Raw genomic sequence first — 16026 nt, 5'->3', positions numbered from 1 at the left:
CTTTACCAACATCTGTTCTTTCCTGAGAAGTAATTCCAAACAATTCCTAAGCAAGCAGAAACTTATTCATGTTATAAAAAGTTTAGGAATACTTTAGCTTAGTTTTATTTTTTATTTATTTTTAATTAATTAATTAAATTTTTTTGTCTGTGTTGGGTCTTCATTGCTGCGCGCGGGCTTTCTCTAGTTGCAGTGAGCGGGGGCTACTCTTCGTTGCGGTGCATGGGCTTCTCATTGCGGTGGCTTCTCTTGTTGCAGAGCATGGGCTCTAGGCGTGTGGGCTTCAGTAGTTGTGGCAAATGGGCTCAGTAGTTGTGGCTCGCAGGCTCTAGAGCGCAGGGTCAGTAGTTGTGGTGCATGGGCTTAGTTGCTCCGTGGCATGTGGTATGTTCCCGGACCGGGGCTCGAACCCTTGTCCCCTGCACTGGCAGGTGGATTCTTAACCACTGTGCCACCAGGGAAGTCCCTAGCTTAGTTTTATTTTTAAAGACAGACAGAGAATGTCACAAACACCAGCTTTAGATAAAATCTATGGTACATTAGGCCTAGTGCTTCACCCACATTAAAAAGATCAATAACCAAGGTAATGGAGAGGAAGTGTATGTACAAAAGAGGAAAGCAGAAGGGAAATAAAATATTAGAAATGTATGAACATGTGTACCTTTTAGATTGCAAGTAAAGTTAGCATTTAATTTATATAGTACCTGTGTTGTGCTGTATTATTTCAAGTCTAATAGTCATCTCCTCAACTATGGTGTAAACTCCTTGAAACAGGCTTTGTGTTTTATAGTCCCTCTGTATTTCTTAACACAGGGCCAAGCCTAGTGCTAAAGACCCAATAAATAATTGTTGATAAATTGATTAAGCTTATAATTCAAATTTGACAGGACACTGCAATGTTAGAATGTTCATTGCAAACAACACAGCCATTAGGGATTCAAACTGAGGTTATGTACAGCTTTTGGTTACCTCACCCTTTTTTTTTTTTAAATTAATTATTTAATTAATTAATTTATTTATAGCTGTGTTGGGTCTTCGTTTCTGTGCGAGGGCTTTCTCTAGTTGCGGCAAGCGGGGGCCACTCTTCATTGCGGTGCGCGGGCCTCTCACTATCGTGGCCTCTCTTGTTGCGGAGCACAGGCTCCAGACGGGCAGGCTCAGTAGTTGTGGCTCACGGGCCTAGTTGCTCCGCGGCATGTGGGAGCTTCCCAGACCAGGGCTTGAACCCGTGTCCCCTGCATTAGCAGGCAGATTCTCAACCACTGTGCCACCAGGGAAGCCCTACCTCACCCTTTTTTATTTCTAATTTTAAGATTGCAATAACTGCTACTGACTGAAATTTCTAAGACAATTTTCACTGCAGTTTAAAAAATATTTCTTGCCCATTTAAGTGTGTACTTAAGTGTGTATTTAAGTGTGTACTTTGTCTTCTCCTCTTCCTTTGGTTTTGTGCAAAAAGGAAAGGTACATTATATGCTCTTTAAGAATTGCTTTCTTCACTTTCAGGCACACACTAAAATCCGATGATGTGAGAAGACTACCTTTTCTGACAGTCCTTTTATCTTCACTCTCCGACTAAAGTTTGAGAGAAGGAATTATTGAAATTCAATAAAGAATTATGGCAATCCCAGCCTTCACTCCCCTTGATGCCCCACAGGAAGAGTGGTAAGTCAAAGATAGTCATAAGGGCACACAGTTTTCATTATACATGTTTCAAAGTTAGGGGAGAGAAGAGGATATATCCTCTCTCAGACCCAGATCGAGTCACAAAGTTCCAAACAGTGATATGGTTATGGAAGGACTATCCTGTCTTCTATGGACCACGTAGTATTCTTAGGAAAATTCCTAGAAGACCACTGACTTTTAGTTCTGTGTATTTAAGTGTCATACCTTTGTTTTAGACATAGGTAATCGAATCTGTCTGTAACTCAGTTGATGTCAGATTACTTTTCTGGAGTTGAGTGGGTATTGGAACCCAGCTCTTCTCTCATTGGGCCCTGTGGTGGGAGCTGTAATGCCCTTTTGAGACAAAACGGGTGGCTTAGGCTATGCTTTCTAAGTTGGGAATTTTTTCTTTTAATTTTTTTTAAAAATTATTTATTTTACTTATTTATTTTTGGCTGCGCTGGGTCTTTGTTGCTGTGCACGGGCTTTCTCTAGTTGTAGCGAGTGGGGGCTACTCTTCATTGCGGTGTGTGGGCTTCTCATTGTGGTGTCTTTTTGCAGTTGCAGAGCACGGGCTATAGGTGCAAGGGCTTCAGTAGTTTTGGCACATGGGCTCAGTAGTTGTGGCCCATGGGCTCTAGAGTGCAGGGTCAGTAGTTGTAGCACATGTGCTTAGTTGCTCCACGGCATGTGGGATCTTCCCGGATCAGGACTCGAACACGTGTCCCCTGCATTGGCAGGCAGATTCTTAACCACTGCACCACCAGGGAAGTCCAAAGCTGTGAATTATTTTTACACAGTCTTGTGATGAGGAGTATGATCTTTACAAAAAGAGTAATAATTTTTACTAAACAAAATATCTGGGAGTATTACTGAAGAAGGGTATCTGGTGATTGTGTTGCTGGTTATGTACGATTCTAACTGAGGGGTATTGTTTTGAGAAAACTACTGCTAATAGACCCTGGACAAAGATTTTCAGTGCCACTAATCATTGAAAAGCTGCTGAGATTTCAATGTGTAGTAAGTGCCATATTAACTAATATTCTTGTTTACATGTGAATTTCACATAGCTTATCTTTTGGCTCATTGGACATAGGTCAGTGAAAAGTGTGCATAGTTAGCACTAGGGAGCTTTCCACCCTTTATGTCTTTAAGCTCAGTGAATCACTCTAACATACAAACTGGCAAAGCACTATTTATACTGTTTAATCAGGAATATAATTTCAAAACATCGAGTTTGCAGCAGAACCATAACATTGCAATTTAGCACTCATTTTGTTAATGTGCTTTGTATCCCATTGAAGTCTCATCTTTGTAGCCCAGTGCCATATGTTACCGGTCTAGAGTAAAACTCTTAAGCAAGACAACATAAAAAAGAGTAAAATTACAGTGTGACATGTGCTATTGGTTACCTACAAACAACCAGTCCCCTCTTCTTCTTCCTAATCAATCCCTAATTTTGTTCAAGTTTGGGAAAAATGTGCTCAGGGTAGATGAGCCCCAGTCCCAGCCAAGGGTAGAAAAGATGAAGGATATAGGTCATAATCTCATTACCCTTTCACCAGGGATTCATTTGGAGTTTGTATGTAACTCAGTTCTTGCCAATAGGACCTGAAAGAAAATCTATTGTAAGGCTTCTGGGAAAGGTTTCTTCCTGATAAAAGAAATATACATGAGGAGAAAAACACCTCAATCCCCTTTCCTTTCCAGCCTTTGGATGTCGTTTTGAGGATTTAATGCATAGAGTTGCTGCTGCCTAGGGGCTAGGGATGAGGGAGATTGATGACATGCAGAGCATAGCAAAGCCGAAGGTTAGAAAGAGCTTAGGTACTTTAAGGCATTGTTAGGCTGCTGAGCCAATTCTTAGATCTGCTTCTCTCTGGACTTCTTGCTGAATGTCATAGTAAGTGTCCTTATTGTTTAAGCTGCATTTAGCAGGGTCTTCTGTTACTTACAGACAAAAGCATTCCAACTGATAAAAGAAGTTAGTTAAAAGAATGCAGTTCATACCAGTGTGGTTGTTTCTCTAACAGGCAAAGGCAAGGCAAAGAAAAGAAAGGGCATTACTGGTTTACTAATGAGCTTTTTGTAGATCTGGTAGTTTAGAGCTTGAAATGCATTTACCCCATAGAAATGTTATAAATGGTGTCTGGGTTCCCAAGGTAAGCCCATAAGGCCTATTTAATCCAATAATGCCACAAAATCTGTACAGTCGAGTAGAATTGAATGACCTTGGAAAACAATGTTTCCTTTGGGACAAAAATGAATTCAGGAAAAAAAAATGAAATTCAGAGATTCAGCTTGGCAAAACAGAAAATCATCACCCCAACAGCAATAAAACTGAGGACTCTCCTCCTCTTAAGGACTGGGCAGTGGGAATAATTATTAACCCATATCCCAAAAGGCAATGGTAATACTTGTTGCCTGGGAGTCAGCCTGAGAGAGGTCAAAGGCTACACAGTGATACAGAAGCAGGATAGAAGCTTGGAAGGCATAGGGTTACATATTTTCTTTCCCCTTTACCCCCTAGTTTCAGGAGTTTACCTGCCTGTCTCTATTTCTATACCACTATACCTACTGTTTCTAATAAGACAGTTCTCTCCCTCTCTTTTCCCTGAAACATTCATAACTTGTGCCACATTGAGGCAGAACAAATAGTATTATGTAAATATCGCTGCTTACCTGGTTTGGTTTATTCTGAACACCAGTGAGAGATATTGGCCGCTACTTAAAATATCTAGATATAAAAATAGCTGTTGGGGGGTGGTATTTAACTTGGGATGAAGTGGCAAGACACTCTGTTGATTTTAAATTAATCTGTGCTTTGTTCTCACCAGTAAAGTTGGAAGACGTGAGAAGTCTTATAGCTCACTTCTCCCTAAAACTCGAGAATGTTGCCAGATTTTATGTTCCAAGTTCTGAACTTCTTGCCTTGTGGAGTTCTTGACCACCATATGGGCAGGGCCAAGTGCTGAAGTGCTTAGGACCCCAAAGGCAACTCCTACTCCCACTCTACTCTTTGTTGGTTTGTTTTCTCTTTAAGCCTAAACTTGTGTAAGGAAAAGGCAGACAAACTGGGGAGGAGAAAGTCTTTTCAGGAGTTTTCTCAGAAAATTAGGAAGTAAATGATGATATGGGAGGCTTTTGTTGAATGATAGAAACCTGAGGCCTTTACCACCCTGAAGTCTTGAGATGTGTCAAGATCTCTGGTGGGATATTTGGGGTGGGGGATAAATTAATTCTTGTGATAGACAATAAAAATTACTAAAATGATTACAATTGACCTTTGAACAACATGGGGGTTAGGGGTGCTAACCGTCTACATGGTAAAAAATCTGACCATAACTTTTAGTTGGCCCTCCCTATCCAGTGTTCATATCAGCAGTTCTCATCTGAGAATTCAAACAACCACTGATCACCTAGTATTATACTATTTACTATTGAAAAAATATCCCCATATGAGAGGACTCACACAAATACAAACCTGTGTTGTTCAATGGTCAACTGTATAATGAAACTATGTACAGCTGACCACATGTAAATTACACATAAAGGGTATGTATCTGATACATCTCTGAGGACTTCTCTGATTTTTGCCATTAATCACTGAGTCCTTGTGAATATAAGAATGATTTCTAGTATACCTCACTGAAAGTCTCCTTTATGCATAACCCAGTATCACGTGGGTTCCTTATGAACACCACTCCTTTGAGGATTACTAGAGATTTTTAACTGATGATAACTACAAGAAGTAAGAGGTAGGGATTAAGGAAATGGTTCCTCCCTTGCTATTTCAACATCCTTTTTCTTTACTTAGACCTTCACTTCTATCCCCTGTGTCTTAGTCCATTCAGTATGTTATAACCAAAATACCATAGGCTGCATGGCTTACAAACAACAGAAATTTATCTCTCACAGTTCTGGAGGCTCGAAGTGTGAGATCAGGGTTCCAGCACAGTTGAGTTCCGGTGAGAGCCCTCTTCTGGGTTGCAGACTGCCAGCTTCTCCTTGTGTCCTGTCCTCGAGCAGAGGAAGCAAGTTCTCTCATGACTCTTACAAGGGCACTGATCCCATTCATGAGGGATCTACCCTCATGACCTTACTTAATCCTAATCACCTTCTAAAGGCCATCCTCCTAAAATCATCACATTAGAGGATAGGGTTTTAACCTATGAATTTTGGGGGGACACAAACATTCAGTGTATAACACCCTATAATTCCAGGAGCCCTGTGTCCTCTGCCACTAAAGAAAGAGACAGGAATTAGTTCCTTAGAGTTCTGAAAACTGATGAAAAAGAGTACTCTGTTACATCTTATAGAATTATACTTTACGCAAAAAGCTCAAGAAATACATTCTCACCAAAATACATGAGAAAATATTAGGTGGGGGGAAGCTCCCTAGTGAGGCTTCTCCAGGATCCCAGTTTCCTTATAGGAAACATAGTTGGATTCCTTGCTGGGTCCAAGGTGGAGCCTGCAAGGCTGGGGAAGTCCTCAGTAGGGATTTACCAAGTGTAACAGTGTAATAGTTTTCTATTGCTATGTAACAAATTGTTTCAGACTCAGTTGCTTAAAACAACATATATTTCTCATTTCACAGTTTCTGTGAGTCAGGAGTCTGGGCAAAGTTTAATAGGTCCTCTGCTTAGGGTTTCATAAGGCTGCAATCAAGGTGTCCAGTGGTCTGAATTCTCATTTGGGGAAGCATCCACTTTGAAGCTCATTTAGCTTGTTGGCAGAATTCATTTTCTTATAGCTGTATGACTGAGGCTGGCTTTGCCACCCGCAGGTCCTAGAGGATACTTGCAGTCCCTAGAGGCTCTCCACCCCAAGTAGTCCCTACCCCCAGTTCCTTGCCACATAGACTTCTTCAACATGCTGCTTACTTCATCAAGCCAGCAAGGAGACTTTCTTCAGTCTGCTAAAATGGAATCTTGTGTAATGTGATATAATCATGACAGTGACATCTTAACACTTTTACCATATTCCGTTGATTAGACTATGATACACATGTTCTAACACATTCACAGGGGAGGTTCCATAAAGGCGTGGACACAAGGAGACATCCGGAAGTGGAAATTATTGAGGGTCATATTAGGGTCTGTCCACCACACCAAGGTCCTTAAAATCTAACTACACCCTAAAACTCTGAAATAATTCCTTTATATGACTGTAAAAATTCTCTTTAGCATTTCTCCTAGATCTGGATTCTGGGTTCAATTTCTTACTATGTCATTAGCATCTTCTCGTACCATCATATTTCAACAATATAATCCTGAGCAGTTTGTACACAAATACAAATTAGACCAGGAAGATATTGGTCTTGCAAGGCTTTGCCACCACCCACAAGTCAGCCCTGATTCTGAAAGCCAGGTGGAAAGAGGGAATACCCAAAGGGTCCAGTCAGTTCACTGCATTTTTTACTGACATAGAGTTACTATTGAATGGTCTTGGTTTTCTAGTGAAGGTGCATTAGATGGTTCAGATCTTTATGCAAACTATGCTGGTGCTCCATATTTGAGCCCCATGGTTACAGCTTTCTGACACTCTTTCTAGAGTCATAGACCAGGACAACCGTAGCCTTCCCTCCTTAAGAAATCCCATTGAGCCCAGGTCAATACTATAGTCTCTCTCCCCCAGCCCAACACTCCCCCACCCCCACCCCAGCAAATTCCCCTTAGGGTCTCTGGGATGTCAGCAGAATTTAGTCAGGTGTACTTCTCTCCACTGAACAGTTTTCCTTAATTTCCAGTCTCAGGGAAAAGTGGTTGAGATTTTGCCTCCTCCATTCACCAAGGGTTCCTTATGCAAATTGGTGCACCCACTTCTGAGGCTCCGATTACCAAGAGTTAGATGCAGCCCTGCTAAATCTACCAGAAGATTTGTTCAGTGAGGAATGACTTTATGCCTTACATTTGCATAACTGCACAGAGTAGAGAAGAATGCCTTTAAGATGAATTTTTTTACCTCTTCCTAAACAGAGAAGCAGCTGGTACTCCGCTCCGTAAAACAAATTAAAGCCCTGCCTCACCAGGCATTCCAGGCACCCATTACACTGGTATTTTACTATACACGTCTTCAAAGCAGTCTTTAAGTACTGAGTCGTTATCAGTTGAATACTATGGGACGTTTTACTCTTCTCCCTTATGCTCTGCCAAGTGCTGGCTGGAACTGTGTGATTCTGCAGTTCTCTTGTCCTTCCATTCCCAGAAATCTTTGTCTGCTTTCTTATGCATGTTGTGGCTATAGGAGTAGTGTTTCAAGGTCTCTTTGTTGGGAAAAGCCTAAACTGAAAACAGCTGCCCCACTGGGCAGAAACAAGGAGACCATGACATTTCCTATGTAGCATGTTAAACAGTCATTTCACATGTTATTGTTTAACTGTTTCACACAGCCCCAATATCATGTGTGTTACTCAAGAACATGGGACTTTTGAGATTTTTCTAGAGCCTACTTCCTAGGAAGTAGGAAGTGGAGGTTAGGTAAAAATTTTTCCCTGCTTTGCTATTTATACTTTGCTTTCTACCTATGCCTCTCCATGAAAACCCATAGAGACCCAAATTTTAGAACTATTTTTCTCTATTTGAATCTATGGGAGATATGAACATTAATGATAATTTTTGAGTACTGAAGTTAGATGAGGTTAAATTTCAGAACAATCTTGACTGATATCTTCTTAGACATTTTATTATAGCAGAGAAGATCTAGTACCTTGAGGTGAAGAAAGAAAAAGGATAGGAAAGTGGGACAAGTGTCTGAGTTTGGGAGGTTACTCCTTTCCTCGTAAGAATGGTGCGTGAGCACTGAGAGACTGGGATTGTCGAATGAAAACAGTTGTTAATTTTGTCTTCCTTGCGACTGTTAACTCTCCTATTGTTGGGTGAACCTGGGCATAAGAGACAGTAACAGGAAGTAATAGTTGAGTGGAGCAGAAATAGAAATCAAGAAAAAAATCCTAAAGCCACAACAGAGAAAAAAGGAGAGATTGAAAGTTCCTGTAGGCACTGCTCTTCACAGGTGAGATAGCTGTTATGATACAGCTATTTATATATAAGACATTCACACACACACACACACACACACACACCCACCCATTGGAGACTGCCTAGGTATTATTTTGGCTGACACAGCTAATGCAACTCGTAATGATCAGGGTTTTTAGTTACAGATGACAGAACTCTAGCTAATGAAAGCAGAAAGTGATTTATTAAAAGATAATGGTAGCTCCTAAATCACTAGGAGAGCTGAAAAAAAAAGAGACTCAATGCTGAATGCTATGACAACTCCCAAAACCATACCATAGAAATGAAGCACCCAGACAGCTGTTGCCTCTTCTATAATCAGAAATTTCCTGAATCAGGAAGCTGATCTTATAACCACTTGCTCCAGAATAACCAGCTCTGCCAGAAACCGTATCAGTAATAACGGCAGACCAGTGATATGGATATTATACTGCCTGTTTTTCCATGTGACTAAGTTCTAAATGAGGAACTTTTGCCAGTATGACTGGATGGGTAAACCTAATTCATATCTTGAAGCTTAGTCACAAGGGAACCTGGGAAATATTGTTTTTTCTAATTCTCTCAGCATCTGCATGGTAGGAATTAGAACAAGTGTTGATCAAGACACTACTGTATTCTGCTACTCTATTGAACTTAGTAGATAGCAAAGACTCCTTATTCAAAATGGAGGAATGGCTGGTGAAATTTAAGTAAAAAGACGACAACAAAACAAAACAAAGTAAGCTCTAAAGTGACCTCCCAGTATTCACATCCTTGTATATACCTCTCACATATTTAATCATTGCTGGTCAGTAAGATCAAGAGAATATGGTGTGTTACTTCTAAGACCATGTCATAAAGACACTGCAGTTTCTGCCTTGATCTCTTGGATTGCTTGCTCTGGTGAAAACCAACCTCCACATTGTAAGACACACAAACAGTTCCTTGGAGAAATCCATCTGGAGAGGAGCCAACTTACCCACATCAACTTGCTAGCCATGTGAGTGAGCCATCATGGAGGTGGGTTACCAGCCTCAGTCAGGCCTCTGGATAGCCCCAGCTGACATCTGACTGAAACTTCGAGATTCTGAGCTAAAACACCCAATCCAGCTTTCCTAAAGTCCTGACAGAAATGGTGAGTTAAATAGATGATGGCATAGCAACCATATATTATTAATGTTTTAAACCACAACATCTTGGGGTGATTTGTTACCTAGCTAAAGATAAGTAATACAAGCATTTTACATAGTGAGGTCAGGAACGCCTCCCTAAAGAGAAGATATTTGATATAAACTGAATGAAAAGTAACTAGCTATTTGATACTTAGGAAGTTAAGTGTTCCAGGCAGAAACAATAGCAGGTAATAGCCCTAAGGTTGGGAAGAACTTGGCTTTTCAAGGGACAGAGGAAGATGTGTATGTGTAGAGCATAATGTGTGTGATTGGGGGAGGATGAAATGGGAAGAGGTAAGTAGGAGCCAGGTTCTTCAAAATATTGTAGCTCATAGTAAGGAATTTGGATATTTTTATTCTAAGTGCAATAGGAGTTATTAAAAAGTTTTAATCATCTTAGTGACATGAGGCAAGAATGGAAGGTAAAGGAGTTGAGACTTCCTGATATACTCAACCAAGAAGTTTTCTTGTGATAGAGGAGCAGATATTTGGTCAAGCAAGGTTTTTTCTTTTTTAAAGAAATGGGTACAATTATGGCCTGTTTGTATGCTGATGGAAATGGTTTTAGAGTGAGGGAGAAATTAATGGTGCAGGAGATCAAAGGGATAATTGCAGAACAATTGCCTTTGCATAGACAAGAGGGATGAATTGGGATGACATCAAGAGAGGCTGTTAACTCAGTAAGAGCAAAGATAGAAAAGAGGCCAAATACACAGGGACATTGGCAATTAGACTGGGGAATCTATAAAAATGAGGTGATTTTGTCAGATTGCATCTATTTTCTCAATAAAATGTTTGGTTTGATTATGAGTTTAAAGTGGGGATAGAGGAAGTTTGAATAAAGATGAAATAGATATTTGTGTTGCATGTCTGAATAAATGGAACACAGTTGGAATTTCTGTTTCTTTCCACTTCTAGGGAAAACAACAAAAACAAGAAAGAGTAAAACAAGTTGTTATATTTAGTCCAGAAAAGCATGGCTGGTGGGAAGTGAGGATAGAAGGGAAAGAAGAGAGTGAACTAAAAGAGAAGCTGATCTTGTTTTATTCCCCCTAGATTCTAGAATTTTAGACTTAAAGGGAAGCTTAGATGAGTATATTTAGACAAAGGCACAGTCTTTGCAATTTTCCCTTGTCCTTTCAGTTCTTTTTTGTTTGGTTGTTCCAGGTATTTATATTTATAAAATGAATTGATAATTTTTGTTTTTATCACTGGTGGAACCAACATGGTCATAACTAAAAAGTTGGGACTTTCACTCTGACAATAGGCACCAATGATTATCTGGTTGGATTTACTCATTCACCAAAATTGACTAAATGGCTACTTTGTCCACTGCAGTGTTCTAGGTCTAGGTGATAGGAAACAACAGTAAGTGAATAAGACAGACAAGCTCTCAGTCCTCCTGGGTCCTTTATCTACCATGGAGATAATCCATACACTACCATGCACTGTGACCTTCATCTACCCTGTAGATAATCAGGAATGTTTTCAATCTTTTAGCTACATAAAACACTTTTACTATAAAACATACCTCTAAGGTGCACCTATAGTTTAGTGTTAAGCGTGTGGTCTCTGAGCCTTACAGGGTTTGAATCCCTTAATCTCTCTGTGCTTTGTTTTCTCATCTCTACGGTTGGAACAATGATAGAACACATTTCATTCATTTCTTGACATAATTAAATGAACTTTTACACATGAAATGTTTAGTGCAGAGCCTGGCACATAATAAGTGTTATATAAGTAGTTCTTATTAATTAATATGAATGTATCTTCTTCATATTAATTGAAAAGGCTCCGGCTTCTCAGATACATTTAAATCTTGGTTTAAACCAGACATAATTTAGAAACTAAATGATCTGACATAACACCCTCTCCACTCACACAACTGCATAAGGACTTCAAAAGCAGATCTTTGTGTGTGTGTGTATATATGTATATATTTGCACATTTCACTGCTCCTGTGGAAATTATATATTCACTAGAGGAATCAGATACTGGTTATGACATTACTTTTATTCTGATGAAGTTTATTTTCACATTACAACTTTAGAACTCTATTTTACAACTTAATACTAAAATTTCAGTTAGTGCTGGAACTAAAAACGTCAAATCAAAATCAAACAACCCAAGATTGGTTCAAGATGGTGGAGTAGAAGAACGTGTGCCCACTCCCTCTTGCGAGAGCACCAGAATCACAACTAACTGCTGAACAATCGTCGACAGGAAGACACTGGAAATCACCAAAAAAGATACCCCACATCCAAAGACAAAGGAGAAGCCAAAATGAGATGGTAGGAGGGGCACAATCATAATAAAATCAATTCCCATAACTTCTGGGTGGGTGACTCACAAACTGGACAACACTTATACCACAGAAGTCCACACACTGGAGTGAAGGTTCTGAGCCCCATGTCAGGCTTCCCAACCTGGGGGTCTGGAAACAGGAGGAGGAATTCCTAGAGAATCAGACTTTGAAGCCTAGTGGGATTTGATTGCAGGACTTCAACAGGACTGGGGGAAGCAGAGACTCCACTCTTGGAGGGCACACACAAAGTAGTGTGTGCATCAGGACCCAGGGGAAGGAGCAGTGACCCTATAGAAGACTGAACCAGACCTACCTGCTAGTGTTGGAGGGTCTCCTGCAGAGGCGGGGGATGGCTGTGGCTCACCGTTACGACCAGGACACTGGCAGCAGAAGTTCTGGGAAGTACTCTTTGGCGTGAGCCCTCCCAGAGTCCTCCATTAGCCCCACCAAAGAGCCCGGATTGGCTCCAGTGTTGGGTTGCCTCAGGCCAAACAACCAACAGGGAGGGAACCCAGCCCCACCCATTACCAGACAAGGGGATTAAAGTTTTACTGAGTTCTGCCCACCAGAGCAACAGTCAGCTCTACCCACCACCAGTCCTTCCCATCAGCAAACTTGCACAAGCATCTTAGATAGCCTAATCCACCAGAGGGCAGAGAGCAGAAGCAAGAAGAACTACAGTCCTGCAGCGTGTGGAACAAAAACCACATTCACAGAAACAGACAAGATGAAAAGGCAGAGGACTATGTACCAGATGAAGGAACAAGATAAAACGCCAGAAAAACAACTAAATGAAGTGGAGATAGTCACCCTTCAAGAAAAAGAATTCAGAATAATGATAGTGAAGATGATCCAGGACCTCGGAAAAAGAATGGAGGCAAAGATCGAGAAGACACAAGAAGTGTTTAACAAAGACCTAGAAGAATTAAAGAAAAAACACCTAGAAGAATTAAAGAACAAACAAACAGAGAGGAACACTACAATAACTGAAATGAAAAATACACTAGAAGGAATCAGTAGCAGAATAACTGAGGCAGAAGAATGGATAAGTGACCTGGAGCACAGAATGGTGGAATTCACTGCCATGGAACAGAATAAAGAAAAAAGAATGAAAAGAAATGAACACAGCCTAAGGGACCTCTGGGACAACATTAAATGCAACAACATGCACATTATAGGGGTCCCAGGAGAAGAGAGAGAGAAAGGACCTGAGAAAATATTTGAAGAGATTGTAGTCAAAAACTTCCTTAACATGGGAAAGGAAATAGCCACCCAAGTCCAGGAAGCACAGAGTCCCAAGCAGGATAAACCCAAGGAGAAACACTCCAAGACACATAGTAATCAAACTGGCAAAAATTAAAGACAAAGGAAAATTATTGAAAGCAGCAAGGGAAAAATGACTAATAACATACAAGGAAACTCCCATAAGGTTAACAGCTGATTTCTCAGCAGAAACTCTACAAGCCAGACTTGAGTGGCATGACATATTTAAAGTGATGAAAGGGAAGAACCTATAACCAAGATTACTCTACCCGGCCAGGATCTCATTCAGATTCAATGGAGGAATCAAAAGCTTTACAGACAAGCAAAAGCTAAGAGAATTCAGCACCACCAAACCAGCTCTACAACAAATGCTAAAGGAAATTCTCTAAGTGGGAAACACAAGAGAAGACAAGGACCTACAAAAACAAACCCATAACAATTAAGAAAATGGTCATAGGAACATACATATCGATAATTACCTTAAACGTGAATGGATTAAATGCTCCAACCAAAAGACACAGGCTGGCTGAATGCATACAAAAACAAGATCCATATATATGCTGTCTACAAGAGAACCACTTCAGACCTAGGGAAACATACAGGCTGAAAGTGAGAGGATGGAAAAAGATATTCCATGCAAATGGAAATCAAAAGAAAGCTGGAATAGCAATTCTCATATCAGATAAAATAGACTTTAAAATAAAGAATGTTACAAGAGACAAGGAAGGACACTACATAATGATCAAGGGATCAATCCAAGAAGAAGATATAACAATTATAAATATATATACACCCAACATAGGAGCACCTCAATATATAAGGGAACTGCTAACAGCTATAAAAGAGGAAATTGACAGTAACACAATAGTAGTGGGAGATGTTAACACCTCACTTACACCAATGGACAGATCATCCAGACAGAAAATTAATAAGGAAACAGAAGCTTTAAATGACACAATAGACCAGATAGATTTATTTGAAATTTATAGGACATTCCGTCCAAAAACAGCAGATTACACTTTGTTCTCAAGTGCACACGGAACCTTCTCAAGGATAGATCACAACTTGGGTCACAAATCAAGCCTCAGTAAATTTAAGAAATTTGAAATCATTTTAAGCATCTTTTCTGACCACAATGCTCTGAGATTAGAAATCAATTACAGGGAAAAAAACGTAAAAACACAAACACATGGAGGCTAAACAATACATTATTAAATAACCAAGAGACCACTGAAGAAATCAAAGAGGAAATCAAACAATACCTAGAGACAAATTATAACAAAAACAGGACGATCCTAAACCTATGGGATGCAGCAAAAGCAGTTCTAAGAGGGAAGTTTATAGCTATACAATCCTACATCAAGAAACAAGAAAAATCTCAAATAAACAATTTAACCTTACCCTTAAAGGAACTAGAGCAAGAAAAACAAACAAAACCCAAAGTTAGCAGAAGGAAAGAAATCATAAAGATCAGAGCGGAAATAAATGAAAGAAACAAAGAAAACAATAGCAAAGATCAATAAAACTAAAAGCTGGTTTTTTGAGAAGGTAAACAAAATTGATAAACCATTAGCCAGACTCATCAAGAAAAAGAGGGAGAGGACTCAAATCAATAAAATCAGAAATGAAAAAGGAGAAGTTAAACAGACACCGCAGAAATACAAAGCATCCTAAGAGACTACTACAAGCAACTCTATGCCAATAAAATGGACAACCTGGAAGAAATGGACAAATTCTTAGAAAGGTATAACCTTCCAAGACTGAACCAGGAAGAAATAGAAAATATGAACAGACCAATCACAAGTAATGAAATTGAAACTGTGATTAAATATCTTGCAACAATCAAAAGTCCAGGACCAGATGGCTTCACAGATGAATTCTACCAAACATGTAGAGAAGAGCTAACACCCATCCTTCTCAAACTCTTCCAAAAAATTGCAGAGGAAGAACACTCCCAAACTCATTCTATGAGGCCACCATCACCCTGATACCAAAACCAGACAAAGATACTACCAAAAAAAAGAAAACTACAGACCAATATTACTGATGAATATAGATGTAAAAATCCTCAACAAAATACTAGCAAACAGAATCCAACAGCACATTAAAAGGATCATACACCATGATCAAGTGGGATTTATCCCAAGGATGCAAGGATTCTTCAGTACACGCAAATCAATTAATGTGATACACCATATTAACAAATTGAAGAAGAAAAACCATATGATCATCTCAATCGATCCAGATAAAGCTTTTGACAAAATTCAACACCCATTTATGATAAAAACTCTCCAGAAAGTGGGCATAGAGGGAACCTACATCAACATAATAAAGGCCATATACAGCAAACCCACAGCAAACATCATTCTCAATGTTGAAAAACAATGTTGAAAGCATTTCCTCTAAGATCAGGAACAAGACAAGGATGTCCCATCTCGCCACAATCATTCAACATAGTTTTGGAAGTCCTAGCCATGGCAATCAGAGAAGACAAAGAAATAAAAGGAATACAAATTGGAAAAGAAGAAGTAAAACTGTCACTGTTTGCAGATGACATGGTACTATACATAACGAATCCTAAAGATGCCACCAGAAAACTACTAGAGCTAATCGATGAATT

General features: G+C 39.7%; 1 long non-coding RNA gene across 7 annotated transcripts in view; it reads left to right on the top strand.

Moving 5' to 3' along the window:
• LOC132365498 (uncharacterized) overlaps positions 1–16026 on the top strand; it is a 231018-nt gene that overhangs the window by 42262 nt on the left and 172730 nt on the right. For all 7 annotated transcript variants that reach the window (XR_009503115.1, XR_009503109.1, XR_009503114.1 and 4 more), the window contains one exon: positions 1507–1665. This is a non-coding gene — a long non-coding RNA (uncharacterized LOC132365498). The remainder of the gene's footprint in view (positions 1–1506; positions 1666–16026) is intronic.

The sequence above is a fragment of the Balaenoptera ricei genome, chromosome 4, assembly GCF_028023285.1.
Source record: "Balaenoptera ricei isolate mBalRic1 chromosome 4, mBalRic1.hap2, whole genome shotgun sequence".
In the NCBI taxonomy this organism is placed as follows: Eukaryota; Metazoa; Chordata; class Mammalia; order Artiodactyla; family Balaenopteridae; genus Balaenoptera; species Balaenoptera ricei.
The sequence above is the reverse complement of the archived record's forward strand: the minus strand, read 5'-3'. Positions and strand labels throughout refer to the sequence as shown.